This window comes from Labeo rohita, chromosome 10 (genome assembly GCF_022985175.1).
Source record: "Labeo rohita strain BAU-BD-2019 chromosome 10, IGBB_LRoh.1.0, whole genome shotgun sequence".
Taxonomy (NCBI): Eukaryota; Metazoa; Chordata; class Actinopteri; order Cypriniformes; family Cyprinidae; genus Labeo; species Labeo rohita.
The window spans coordinates 2,710,145-2,724,954 of NC_066878.1; the positions used below are offsets into that span (position 1 = coordinate 2,710,145).

Sequence of the window (14,810 nt, forward strand, 5' to 3'; positions counted from 1 at the left end):
ACACCCACCTGGCCCCGTTTGGGACACGATGCCCGTGCAACACGATATGCTCAATTAGATCAAAGGTCATTCATGCTAGTGCGTCGGCCTGTGGATTATTAGATCAGACTCGAACTAGGGAAGTAAACAGGGAAGCAGTAAGTCATGAGAGACGTTACCACGGTTTAACAATGCTAGAAATGATGAGAAGCGGAGCAGCACGATAAAAGACACCATGGGGGTGGATAATGAAAGCAAAAAATTATGACAGAAAAATAATATACCATAATACACATTTAAATGGAAAAGTTATTTAAAAATGTCTTCTGATGAATTCTGATTTTTTTTTTTTATTTTAACAGTCATGAAACAACTCAAAATCAATAAATATTTTATTAAAAATACTGTTTTATTTACTAGTTCTACTCTATATTGTTTTCATGAAGTTCATTAGCAACAAATTCAGCTTATTTATACAGAGCTCAGTGGATTAATATTCATTTGATGATTAATGATATTGTGATTAATATAAATTAAGTAATATTTAAAAAAGTCTTATAGACACAAATTGTATAATTTTTTTTATTTTAACAGTCATGAAACAAGTTGATCAATAAATAATTATCAATAAATAAATATTTTATTAAAAATATTGTTTTATTTACTGGTTCCACTCTACATTGTTTTCTTGAATTCAAGTTCAATTAGCAACAACTAGCAAATGAGCAAAAGTTCATTAGCAACTAATTCAGCTTATTTATACAAAGCTCAGTGGATTAATATAATGATTATAATATAATGATTAATATAAACCAATAACATCATGAAACACATAAATAATAATATTTGTCCAATGACAATTCTAACATTTTTAATGTGAGATTTTAATAAAAGCAAAATAAATGTTCATAATTTAAAAATAACTATTTAATAATTATATAAATAAAAAGATTCTGAACTGTAAATGAAACAATATAATATTTTAAAATTATTTAAAATGTTATTTAAAAATATTATTATTTAAAAATAACTATTTAATAATGATATAAATAAACATAAATGTTTCTGAAATGTAACTGAATAGCAGTAGAACAATATAGCATTTTATCAGCCAATAATCCATAACTACACTGAAACAAAAAAATACTTTTAAAACAAATTTCACTCAGAAATTGCTAGTAAATATGACAAATATTTTTAATAAATAATTTTACATTTTAATAAAAATAAAACACATTTTCATATATAAAAATAACTATTTACTGCTGATATAAATAAATATCAATGTTGCTGAACTGCATTTGAAATTATATTTTTAATCAGCCAATAAATCATATCTTAACTGAAAAAAATACTTTATAAATAATTTTAGATTTTAATAAAAATAAAATTAATGTTCATATTTATAAATAACTTTAATAATGACGTAAATAAATATAAATGTTTCTGAACTGTAACTGAAACGATATAGTATTTTATCGCCCAATAAATCATAACTACAATAAAAAAAAACCTTCAAAATAATTTCACAAATATTTTTAATAACCAATTTTAGATTTAATTAAAAATAACATTTTCATATTTAAAAATAACTATTTAAAAAAAGTTATAAATAAATATGAATGTTTTTGGACTGTAACTGAATCATTTTATCAGCCAATATATCATAATTACACCAAAAAAAAAAAAATACTAATTAAATTTTCAGTAATAATCTTTATTTAAAACTTAAAAGTATATATATAAATTATACACTTAGCAGATATTAAGATCTTTCTTTAGCTAGATTCCAGATACTTATGATGGAATGTTGTTCCATCAATAAAATCAGACACCCCACCCAAAAAAAAGAAGAACTCCAAATCAATTAAAATTGTTTTTTGTTAAACATTTCTCACAAAGTTAATGGATGGGGAGACCCTACAGAGTCTTTTCTGGACTGATGTTTCATCACTCTGAACTACTGAGGTTGTTACAATTGGCACATTTTACAGTTGCCCCCTACACTTCCAGCACAGGCCGACCTGCTTTCCATTACTCATAGCAGTCACGATAAGAGCTGTTCGCATAAACAACTCAAAATCTCAAATACTCAAACTCCAGGTCGGGTCAAAGTCTCTCAGTGCCTGTTAGATGCAGAACAGCTCGCCTAAATCAAATATTGAACCGTGCAGTATAAACGGTCATTATTCAAAACGTAACGCTTTTTGGGGTTCAAAGTCCCATGTCCTGCTCTGTATGTTTCTCTCAGTAGGCTGAAGGATCCGTTGACCTTTTACGTTATACAAAAACAACAATCCGTCATAAAAGGCCACGCCCACTGGGATCTGTGTCCAAGAGCGTAATGATGATGCAGTGATTCTCCCATGACTCCTGGCTTTCACCAGTGTGGCGATACTGATGTCATCTTAATTACCCTGAGCTACTGAGGAAAAAAACAAAACAAAAAAAAAACCCTTGAGTCAGGCTGTGCATGTCACCTCGTAAAATCAACGACTTTGAGGAAACGCATAAGGAGACCAGTGAGAGAATCAGATCATGATGTCAGATTTGTCTCAGAGAGGCACTTTACTGCATAAATTTGGACTGAAGCTTTCTTTACAGATCTTAAATGTTTCTTAATGGCCATATATACACTATTAAACCGCTACAAAATAATATATCAAGATCATATTGCTTATCAGCCAATACTTTTAGGTATTTTAGGTAACACTTTACAAAAAGGTGTCATTTGTTAACATTAGTAAATGTATTAACTAACATGAACAAATAATGAACAAATACATTTATTACAGTATTTATTCATCTTTGTTAATGTTAGTTAATAAAAATACAGACGTTCATTGTTAGTTCATGTTAGTTCACAGTGCATTAACTAATGTTAACAAATTCAACTTTTCATTTTAATAATTAATTTAGTATATGCTGAAATTAATATTAACCAAGATTAATAAATGCTATAGAATTATTGTTTATTATTAGCTCATGTTAACTGAAGTAGATAACTAATTAAACCTTACCATCCTAATTAAATATCACCCAAAACACAGATTACAAATTTATACAAATACCGCACATATGGCCAGAATATACACAGTGGCTGTGTATTAACAGAGATAGACAGAATACTAAATAAGGAGAGAGAAAATACATAAATAATATTACCAAAAATAAAAGAATAATAATAATACTAATGAAAAGTCAAAATTATTGTGTCACCTGTAAAGACAGCGCCACATGTAAACATTTTTAATAAATAATTTTAGACTTAATTTTAGACTTATAATAAAAATAAATATTTAATATTTAAAAATAAGTATTTAATAATGACATAAATATTAAAACAAAAATACATTAAACAAATCTTCAGAACTGTAACTGAAATTATATATATATATTTTTTCAGCAAATATATAAGCTAAGAGGTTTGTATACTTTTATTTTTTAATATAAAAAATATTTGTAATATCTTTTTTATTGTATTTGACATTATAAAACGCACTAAAAAATACAATATTATATAAAATACATTACACACACACACACACACACACATTTTTTAAATAGAATATATGATTTATATATATATATATATATATATATATATATAAATAAAATTTGGGATCAGAAAGGTTTTTTATGTTTTTAAGTCTCTTACACTCATAATAAAAAGTGATGGTAAAGACTTATTTAGTTATATTTTTAAAATATTTATATTTTGAATAAATGCTGTTCTTTTTAACTTTTTATTCTTCAAAGAATCCTTCCAAAAAAATATTAATCAGTAAAAACTGTTTCCAACAACAACAACAAAAACCCCAGCATATTACTAAGAAATCAGAATGACTTCTGAAGAATCATGTGACACTGAAGACTGTAATAATGGATGATGAAAATTCAGCTTTGCACCACAGGAATAAACTATATTTTACAGTTTTTTTAAAACAGAAAACAGTTATTTTAAATTGCAATACTATTTTACCTATTTTTTCCTTTTTTTTCTGTATTTTTGATCAAATAAATCAAATAAATTAAGAATGTAATTAAGCACTCAGAAGAGAGGTGATGAAAGAAATTTGGCTGTGGTGTATACACAGCCATTGTTTCTGAACTGTAACTGATACCATATTGTATTTTCTCAGCTTTTGTCCCAGTGGAGGCAATGGGTGTGAAGGCCCTTAGAGACCTCAGACCTCCATGGACAGTTTTGGGCTTATAATATGTGCTTCATTTGCAGCTTTCCCTACTGTTTCAACAAGCCATTCACAAGACACAGCCCCTGCCGTTGACCCACTTCTGTGTGGCTGCGTCTGGCGACAGCCCCTGCACCCCATCTGACTGACTGCAGCACCGCAACCCTCGGCCTCCCTGAACTGTGAGAAAAATAGGTCACCATGGCCCACTTTTCTTTCTTTTTTTCCTCTCAAAGAGAGTGTAAGACTGCTGCAGAGTGTGATCAGCACAGCAGAGGGAGAGAAAACACTAACGCAGGACAGAGAAAGACTACGGTAGGTTCATTAACCCCAGAGAGCATGTGCTCCTCGCATCAGTGACGTATGAGGGTCTTATCAGACGGCGGGAACACATGCAGCACGTACCTTCATTAAACATGGCCACATGAATCACAAGTCACGCACACAATTGATCATTCAGGACCTTTATAAAATGCCCTCATCAGTGAAAACAAGACAGCAACATGTCAACAACATAGAAGTTGAAGCACTCAAGTTTAGTTAGGCACCAGCTATTTTTACAAAGGCCAAAAATTAGGTTTCAAATTTCACTCATGAACAGAAAAAAACCCTCAAATGATCTGTATAACTATATATATATACATATATACACACACACACACACACACACACACACACACAAATATATATTCTAAAATATATTCTACTTTAAGATATCTAAAATAAAAAATAATATTACAAAAATCTAAAATATGTAAAATACTTTTTATATCACATCTCACTGGAGGACCTTGGAGTAAATAAATAAATAAATAAATAAATATTACATATTTATCACATATATCACATATTATTAAATCATTTATTAAATAATTATAATTAAAATATTTTAATAAATAAGTATATAACTAATATACAAATTATGCAATTATATAACATATTTTGTAATATAACAATATAAAAATAAGTATTATATATATATATATATATAATAAAAATACATAAAATAAATACTATTACAAAAAAATCTAAAATATTTAATTTTTACATTTTAGAGGAACTTGGGGTAAATAAAAAAAAATAAAAATCAATCAATAAACATTTAATAATTGTAGATTTTTATAAATAAGCATATATTAATAACATAAATTATGAAATTATATGGAAAATTGTTATATAATAATAATAATAATAATAATAATATGAAAATAAGTATTATCTCTCATATATATGATCAATTTTAAAACATATGAAATAAAAAAAAAAAATACTACTACAAAAATCTAAAATATTTTTTATTTTATTTTATTTTATTTTATTTTATTTTATTTTTAGCCACATCTTACTGGAGGAACTTGGATTTGTGCTGAGTGTGAAAGTCTTATGTCTCATTATTGTAAGGTGAGAACATATTTTCAAACAACACAAACACATACATATTAATGGATATCGATCAGGCTCACAATGACAATAACTCAAGCTTGAATGTGCTTGACTCTGACAAAAACAAACAGCTTTACCAGTTTTAAACTCAAAAACCCCGGCCACATCTGTAATCATATCCAAAACTGTTGAAAATGTTTATCCACATTAACAACTCAACTACCTTGTCTGATAATCTTATATTTGGCCAAAAAAAAAAAAAAAAAAAAACCCCTTTAAATATTAGCCTACCAGATATTTTGGTCTATCACTACAAATAACCACCCTAAAAAAAATGCTGCCCATAAGAAGGACTCTAGAAAGCGTATAAACACTTTATAATGGATAAGCAACACATCAGCCTAAATGAAAATCTACAAAGCTACACTGCATCAACACACATTCACATAAACAAATCTAAAGGGCAATAACAAGCTGCTGAGTCAAACTGATCATTGGCCTTTATTAAACCTGTTTAAGTGTATTTAGGGCAAGCCATACCTTAATATAACCAACAAGGGCAGCCCTGGACAGAGAGACAGGTGGCTTAAAGAAAAGATTTGCTCTATTTGAGCCGTCTGGCCTTTGCGAGCGAATCAGCCATGTAAACGTACTTACACAAGCAGAGCGACAGCACATGTAAACATCTACCACAGGTCAGCGGCCACAGGTGAACCAGGCTCTACATGGCCCTCATCCAATCTCAGGACAGACACACAAGCGTCCAGCATTAGCTCACTCAAATACTCAATTCTGGCTTCGGCTGAAGGTGCACTGGAGCAGAACTACTTTGTTATAACTGGGTGAAAAATACCAACTCGCAGTGTGCTGGGAGTACATGAACCTTATATCAGCTACAGCAGCAAAAATGCAAATAGTGAGAGAAGTTCAATTCAAGTTTGACAATCTTTTTACATCAACTTGACATAGTCACCACTAGTAAGCTACTATTAAATATACTGTAAAAACTTTAATTTGCTGTAAAGTTGCTTTGCAACAATATGTTTCGTGAAAGGCGCTATACAAATAAATTTGAATTGAATTGAATTTCAATAAATTTGCTTAAAAAAAAAGAAACACAAAAGAACAAAATACAAAAACAAAAAAACAAGGAATTCACAAGGATTTTTTTTTTTTTTTACAAGAAATTGTATTTATTAATAATATACTCAAAATATTTATTATAAATGTTTTTTTTTAACAATACTAATTTATTATTACACCAATTTAGATTTAAAAATATTGCAATTTTTACTGTAATACTGGTAGGTTTCTTTTTTGTAAATATACGTATAAACAAAATGATGTGTGAATAGATGTATAAATAAATACAATAAATAAATAAATAAATACGTCCATACTCATATATATATATATATATATATATATATATATATATAATTCTATTTTTTATGACTGATTAATTAAACTTAATTATTATTATTATAAAATTGATTGATTAATTAATGAATCAACAAATTCATTTTTATTATCAATAATAATAATTATTATTATAATTATATATTTTTTTTATAAATACTTTTTCATTTATTATATATAAAATCGGTTGATTTATTGATTTGAAATTTTAATAAACAAATTATTATATATAATATTATCAATAATAAAATACTAATATATAAATAATATATATGATTATGTATTTTATATAAAAAAAATTATTTATTTTGCATCATCCTTTGCAACAGTGAATAATTAGTTAAAATGATGATTCCTCTGGTAGTTAATAAATAAATAAACGTTTGGTTCATTAATTAATGAATAAACAAATTTACTATTTTTTTTTATTATATTAGCATAGCATTTTTATAAAGTGCCTTTCTGATATTCAAAGTGATAAACAAAACAAGATATAATGTTTATTATTTTGCATCATACTTTGCAGTGAAACCATTTTAGAGCCAAATATCATCCATCAATATCAACATTAAATATTTCTAACGTCCAGATTTGGCTTATGTAGCTTGTTGCATAAACAACTGAATTATGTCTAACAATGTTTTCTTCCACAAGACCAGACTGAAACCAGGCAAAGTCTTCGTCCTCCACAATTTGTCATTTCTATGTTATGCAGAATCAATCACTGAATCAATAGTCATCATGCACAGCAGCGAAGCTGTTAATTCATAATATGAATGAAACGCCACTCATCCACACCTCCACACCTCCAGTCAAGTGTGTCACGTAAAGCCCTTCACATGCTGTCACATGACCGAATCCTGTTGCAGAGAGTTACTTAAAAGCTTTCAGGTCAAATCAGTCAGGTCAAGGTCAGAGCACCGCGTTAATGCCAGGAAAGCAGCCGCTGCCTCCATAAGCCCCAAGCGCTCCACTAGGACACAAGGACGCCTGTCCAAGGGCATCTCCCAAAACTACTAAAAGAGATGCGCTCAAACTCAACTAATCAGCAGCCCACGGCTGATTGGGATGCGGAGAGCGTGAACACGAACGCCCGGGAATTGCATTTCACACGGAGAAGGTCTTAGTTCAACACAAAAATCCAACACTTTCCACTCGTGTCTACTTCTTGTGGCAGGAGTGCATACAAACAGCAGTCCATAATAATATATCCCAGCATGCCTCGCTGCGTGAAGCATTAGAGCGCTTTGAGAGCAGGGGCATGCCGTGTGAATCTTTCAACACTTTCACCGCTGGCTGTGCGTGAGGGACGGATAGCTACACCCCGCATCTAGTGGCTGCTGAGGTGTCCCTTGTTGCCTGGCAACAGCTCAGCTCGTTTTAACCCCTTTAAGTAAGTCTTAAGTGATTCAGCAGTCTGAGGCCAGTGACGGGTGGGCCGCTCCGAAAGTGACAGGACTTTATTACTTTCCGGGGTTTTAACGTGCAGCTCTGTGCTCAAAAATACAAGGCGGCGTAAATCTGCTCTGCTGTGTTTGACCCCTGACCTCTGCATGAAATGAGTCTTCAGAAACAGCCCATATGATAAAGGCCCCATGACACACACAGAAGCAGGAAGCTATTAGTTCAAAGCTGCGATAAATACAAAGACCCGGTTTACACGTGATCCCATCACAAGCTGTCGCCACTTATACCGGTCACTACTTTTTTGTCGAGGGATATCAGCCTGTCATTTAAAAGGATGGTTCACCCAAAATTTATTTACTCAACCTCATGTTGCTTCAAATCTGTACGACTTTTTTCTTCTGTAGAACAGAAGGTATTTGCAACATTGGACTCAATTTGCTTAAAGATTCATTTTTCCCCCACAGCTGGAAAAAAATGCATACAGGGTGAATCATAAAAATAAATTATAATAATAAATAATAAAAACAAATAAATCAAGAGTAAAAGGTTATTTAGTACACGGCAACAATAACAATATCACTAAAAACCGTGAAGACCTTACTAGACAGATTTGCCTCAACACCAATTTCTTTTAAAGTGATAGTTCACCGAAAAATTTATCCCATATAAAATTATCCCAATGAGATGAGATTTACTCACCCTCAAGCCATCCTAGATGTATATGATTTTTTTTTTCCCTTCAGACAAATACAATCGGAGTTATATTAAAAAATGTCCGGGCTTTTCCAAGCTTTATTATGGCAGTGAATGGGTGTTGAGATTTTGAAGTCCATTAAAGTGCATCCATCCATCATAAAAAGTACTCCACACGCATCTGGCAGGTTAATAAAGCCTTTTGAAGCAAATGGATGCGGTTGTATAAGAAAAATATCCATATTTAAAACTTTACAAGGTGTAGCGTAAATTCTGGTGAGAATATGCTAGTCTCACGAGAACCAAGTTTTGTTTACAGCAAAGGAAAACCAGTATCAAAAACCTCCGACATTTTTCTTTACAAATCCTCATTTTGCACTTCTAATCCATGACCTGTGCTTTATTAACCCACTGGAGCCGTGTGGAGTACATTTTATGATGGATGGATGTGCTTTATTGGAAATCTCAATCCCACTAAAACTTTATACTTTATAAATCGTAATAAATCATAATCCCTAACTTTTTCTAATTGAGAGAGAGAGGGGTTTTAGCAGATGACGTAGGATTAGGACTGAGCAATATGGCAAAAAAATAAAAATCTTTGAAAATCGATTTTCATTTTTTTACGGTTTTTATCTAGTCAAATTGAAAATGTAACTACAACATGATTAAAGTAACTTTTTCTTTATTAACCATCTAGTTAAAAAAAAACTATTCCAAGTGCATCACACATGAAGTTGTCAACATGACGTAAAAAAAAAAAAAAAAAAAAAATGATGCATAAACTACAACTACATCTTCTACAAACTTGTCTTATATGTGTTAAATGTTAATAAATAATACGAGGAAAATGCTTTTTAAAAAAAAATTAAAAATGACTGCAGGTATAACACCAGTAGACTATTATTAACTACAAATGTTCTGCAAAAAACAACAAAAAGCAGCTTTCAGCCTGTCACCATGATGCAAACATAAAACATCACACATACAGTAGTAGTTCTTCACAGTTTCTTCTTTGATCGCGCTGCTTTTCCATTGTTTTTTTTATGTAATCATGGACGTGTTTGACTTTTGCACTCGCATTTCTTGCATGAAACAGCATTATAAACATGGCGCTCAAGCTAAAAGAAGTTCACTCCCATCTTCTTGCATGCTTTTCCTACTCCACTGCCCGCATCGCATCTTTATCAACACAAAACGAGAACCAGAAGAAGTCTCACGAGAACCAGGTTTTGTTCACATCAAAGGAAAACTTGAAATCTTATATTGAAATCCTCAGACATAAAACATTGTTTTGTACTCATCGTTTTTTTCCATGATGGATAGATGCACTTTATTGGACTTCAAAATCTCAACAGCCATTCACCACCATTCTAAAGTTTGGAAGAGCTAGGACATTTTTTAATACAACTCCGATTGAATTCATCTGAAAGAAGAAAAGCATATACACCTAGGCTGGCTTGAGGGTGAGTAAATCATGGGGTAATTTTCATTTTTGGCTGAACTATCCCAGAAAATCATTTCCATGTAAATGAGTAAAAGGCAGCTGAAATCAAATATTGACCAATGTTACACCATTTCTAGGTGTTCAGAGTTCAGCTTTTATTGTAAACCTATGACCTAGCTCAGGCCCTCATTTGAATCCCTTACTTACAAAATAAAGTTTATTAAAATGGTTCAACCTCAAGCAGCAGCCTTCATAAACCCACACATCCATCATTCATTCATAAATCCTGAAAACTCCTTTTTAGTTAATTGCTTGGGCCCGTGCGATCTGAAAGCTTTCAGATGAGAGAAATAATGAAGCTGGGATCATTCCTGTCGCCTGCTCTGTGAATGTCGTACTGATGCGCTGATTGCAGATCATTCTGCAAGTGTTCGTCTCTTCAGCATTACTGCAGGGTTTGTGTCCTTCTCAGGGCTTTGAAGGTTTCTGAAAGGACAGGCCACTAATACGGTGTGAAGGACAGCTTGGCACGCTGCGGCCTTGGACTGCGAAATCTGCATGTATTCATCTCGCGGCTCAGAGAGACAAACGACTAAGCCTTACAACTCCAGAATCACTGCGTTTCACTTAGCGCAGCATATAACCTGCTTAAAATAAGACACCATTAGCAACGTCCCTCAGGAGCAGTAAAATCTCCCTGAACCCAATTGCCAGGATTCCTTGACCTCCAGGTCCATCTCGCCGCAGGACATAGCGGCCGATACAGAAATACAGCTGGCAGTTAGAGGTCAGCTGGGTAATTATATTAAATTAACTTGCGTGTTGTACAAGTTGTCGATATCATGTTTCTCGGATCAGCGTTTGTCCGTTTTGGAGGCGTTTACAAATGACTTTTCAACCACTGTTCTTTGCAAAATGTTCATGGTTAGCTGCTAAATGTTAACAAAGAGTAACATTTAGTTACAGCCAGATCTAGATGGTATCTGTTTTATCACATGTGTCAAATTTGTCAAAGAGTGCAGCAGTAACTTAATTTACATATACAAAATATGTATACAAAATGCATAAGGGGCAATAAAGTGCACAATTTGTATGTGTGTTGAGGTCACTGCTGTTGTTCTAATATGTGGTGATGCTCAATTTATCGGAGCTGCATCTCCCAGCAAACCTCCACCGCTAATTCAGCAAACTATAAATCGTTTACAGTAAATCAATCAGCAAAAATCAATCCATCGCTATAAATGAAAGCCCTGCCTCTGTCCCAAGGCTGAAGGTAGAAGAATCCGTGCCTTGTATTTCATACTGTCTCAGCGTTTCAACTCCCTGAGCCAGACAACCGCCTCATCCCTTCTTTAGGTGTACAAAACCTCTTGTATAAACAGCGCCAGTTCCCGTTGATCTCCAGGCCACCTATTATCACTGATATAGCCTGTATAAAACAAGATTCATTGCACAAGGAACAAACACGCAACCACTGTGTCCCTGAGCTGTCAACTGACCTGTTAATGAGTGTAAAGCGCCCGTGGCTTCTATGGATTTATGACACTTTACACCATGCAAGTTTATGTTGCACAAGCTAAAACCATGTGCTCGAGTACTACTGTGAAAAATGATGCTTAATGCTAAAACTAAAATATTCTAAAAAAGGAAGTGAACAGACGTCACAATGTTGAGGTTGATGTTTAGGATGCTATTTTAAGATGACGATGACCCAGCGTGGTTTTAAACACACTCGGTTCATTGTATTGACATCCCCTCTGAGAAATTAGGTCGCCATGTGTTCATTTTCATTTCTCTAGCAACGATAACATCATTTCAAGTCAGTATCAATCTTAAAGAAGCCAGATAACAGGTCACATAGTGCTGTCAGCCTGAATCTATACCATCTTGTCTACAAATGTGACCATGGACCAGTCTTAAGTAGCACGGGTATATGTGTAGCAATAGTCAAAAACACATTGCATGGGTTAAAATTACAGAATTTTCTTTTATGCCAAAACTCATTAGGATATTAAGTAAAGATCATGTTCCATGAAGATATTTTGTAAACTTCCTACCGTAAACATAACAAAACTTAGTAATATGCACTGCTAATAACTTCAATTGTGCAACTTCAAAGGCAATTTTCTCAATATTTTCATTTTTTTTTGCACCCTCAGATTCCAGATTTTCAAATAGTTGTAATTTGGCCAAATATTGTTCTGTCTTAACGAACCATACATCAATGGAAAGCTTATTTATTCAGCTTTCAGATAAATCTCAAATTCAAAAAACTGACCCTTATGACTGGTTTTCTGGTCCAGGGTCACAAATACTCCCGTGATATTGCAACAAGAATCATTTTGCACCTGAACTGTAAACCTAACAGACAAAACAAATCCTTAATTCTTATAATAAACATCTGATGATGAGACTAATGAAGACTGGTGGAGATATGAGAGTGAAATAAAACTCTTAGCAAATCAAAAAATGGATTAAATACTACTGAAACGAAATCTACAACTTGTCCTGACTTCTTCAAAACACATGCACATCTATGGCAAACACTTTTCAGTTCTTTTTTTTACCCAAGAAAGCCACCTGAACCAACACTGAACCCGAACTATGATCTCTGACCACCTTTAAACTGCAACCCTTGACCTCCTCGGCCCCATTTTTATTGACTGAAGCCACAGAAAAACCTTATGAAAACTATAAACAATGCAAAGTCCAAAATGTGTGTCAGGTAAAGGTAAGATCTTGTCTTGAAGAGATTAACCAAGAGCATTAATGACTTTTATGACTACTGTTAATGACAGCTCTTAAGTATTACAAACAACATTTAATAACCTTCAGCCAGACACTAATAGCCAAGACGGAATATATAAAATATATGAATCATCAGTACAGGGAAAAGTCAGGAAACCACATTTAAGACTTCTTACACTGCATTACATAATATTTCATTAGACAATATCATAAAAGATAAGCATATGGCTTGGAAACAGAAATATAAATACCCAGTATGTGTATGAATAATACACCAGCAGATAAATGAAGCGGTAACATCGCACTGACTGTAACAGAGAAACAAAATGGAAACTAAATGACAGGAGCGACCATTGCGATTTACACAGCATGCGTTCTTGCGTCTTCGGTCTCCCCGTTACGTTTTTAAGACGCCGTGTCAAGTTAAAAACAGTTCAACTTTTAACCACGGGGTCCTGCTTATCAACCAAAGAACGCGTGAAACACATTCCGTTTTTCTTTCAGCACCTCCTAGGACTACAATATACAGACAGCAAACATCACAGTCATATGCAGCGGAGTCTCTCCAGCTGCTGGGCGGGCATCGAGTGGTCTCGACACGTACCTGATTCCGCTATCCGAGCCGGAGCGTTTTTCCTACGCGCAGACGTGCGCCGTGAACCGCGCCAAATGGAAGTAGAGTCCAAAAACTCGTCGGGCTCCAGCACCGACTGTCGGGTCTGAGTCTGAACTGTATATTCTCGGAATCCCCGAGAACTCCGCAATGTTCACACTCCTCCTCCTGCGCGCGCTCTCTCTCTCTCTATCTTTCTTGCCCTCCCTGACTGAATGAGTGAGCGCAGCTTAAAGCTACAGGAGACGCTTTGTGTGTACGTGCGTGCGCGCGCACAGCGAGACGTGCGTCAGCTCACCTCTCACCTTTAATAAACCGGAGTTGTCTGAGGAAAGCAGACACGTAATGGCTTCTGGTATACTGTAGTTTATAAAAGCGGATAAACATTTATATTGTAACTTGTTTGACAGAATAAAACTAACAAAACATATGTCACGATTTGGATGCGCAGAGACACCGGCGATACTCGGATGTAAACAACAGCATGGACTGCACGGTTAATGTTCTACTGAATACATTGTTCTGCTAATTTATGCTGCCTAAACTATGGAAAAACTATGTGGAAACTGCTAAATCATATCGAGAAGGACTTAGTAAGCAGAAAGGGGCGCAATATTTTGACAAACTTAAGTTCATAGTTGGTAAAGATATGCAAGAGAAAGATATTAGCTCCTGCCTGACCGGAAACGATAAGCACAAACACAAATGTTGTCAAGATTTTTGCCATGGAAATCCTGGTTCAGTTTGGCCAACCACAAACGCCTTTTGTTCCTCAGACAGTCTTTTCCTTGATTTGTTATAACTTTTGGCAGTCTATAATACTCTATAATACTTTTTCCTGGTCTGACCGATTAGCACAGCCCAAAACGTGACAATAACTGACCATTTTCAGCAGAAATAATTAGCAAAATATGCAAGTTTAATTCAG

General features: G+C 33.5%; 1 protein-coding gene across 1 annotated transcript in view; it reads right to left on the reverse strand.

Annotated features, from left to right (window-relative positions):
• nrip1b (nuclear receptor interacting protein 1b) overlaps nucleotides 1-14,104 on the reverse strand; it is a 35,556-nt gene extending 21,452 nt beyond the window's left edge. The window contains exon 1 of the mRNA XM_051120960.1: nucleotides 13,874-14,104. The gene's annotated coding sequence lies outside the window, so the exon portion shown is untranslated. The remainder of the gene's footprint in view (nucleotides 1-13,873) is intronic.
• Nucleotides 14,105-14,810: the final 706 nt, after the last annotated feature.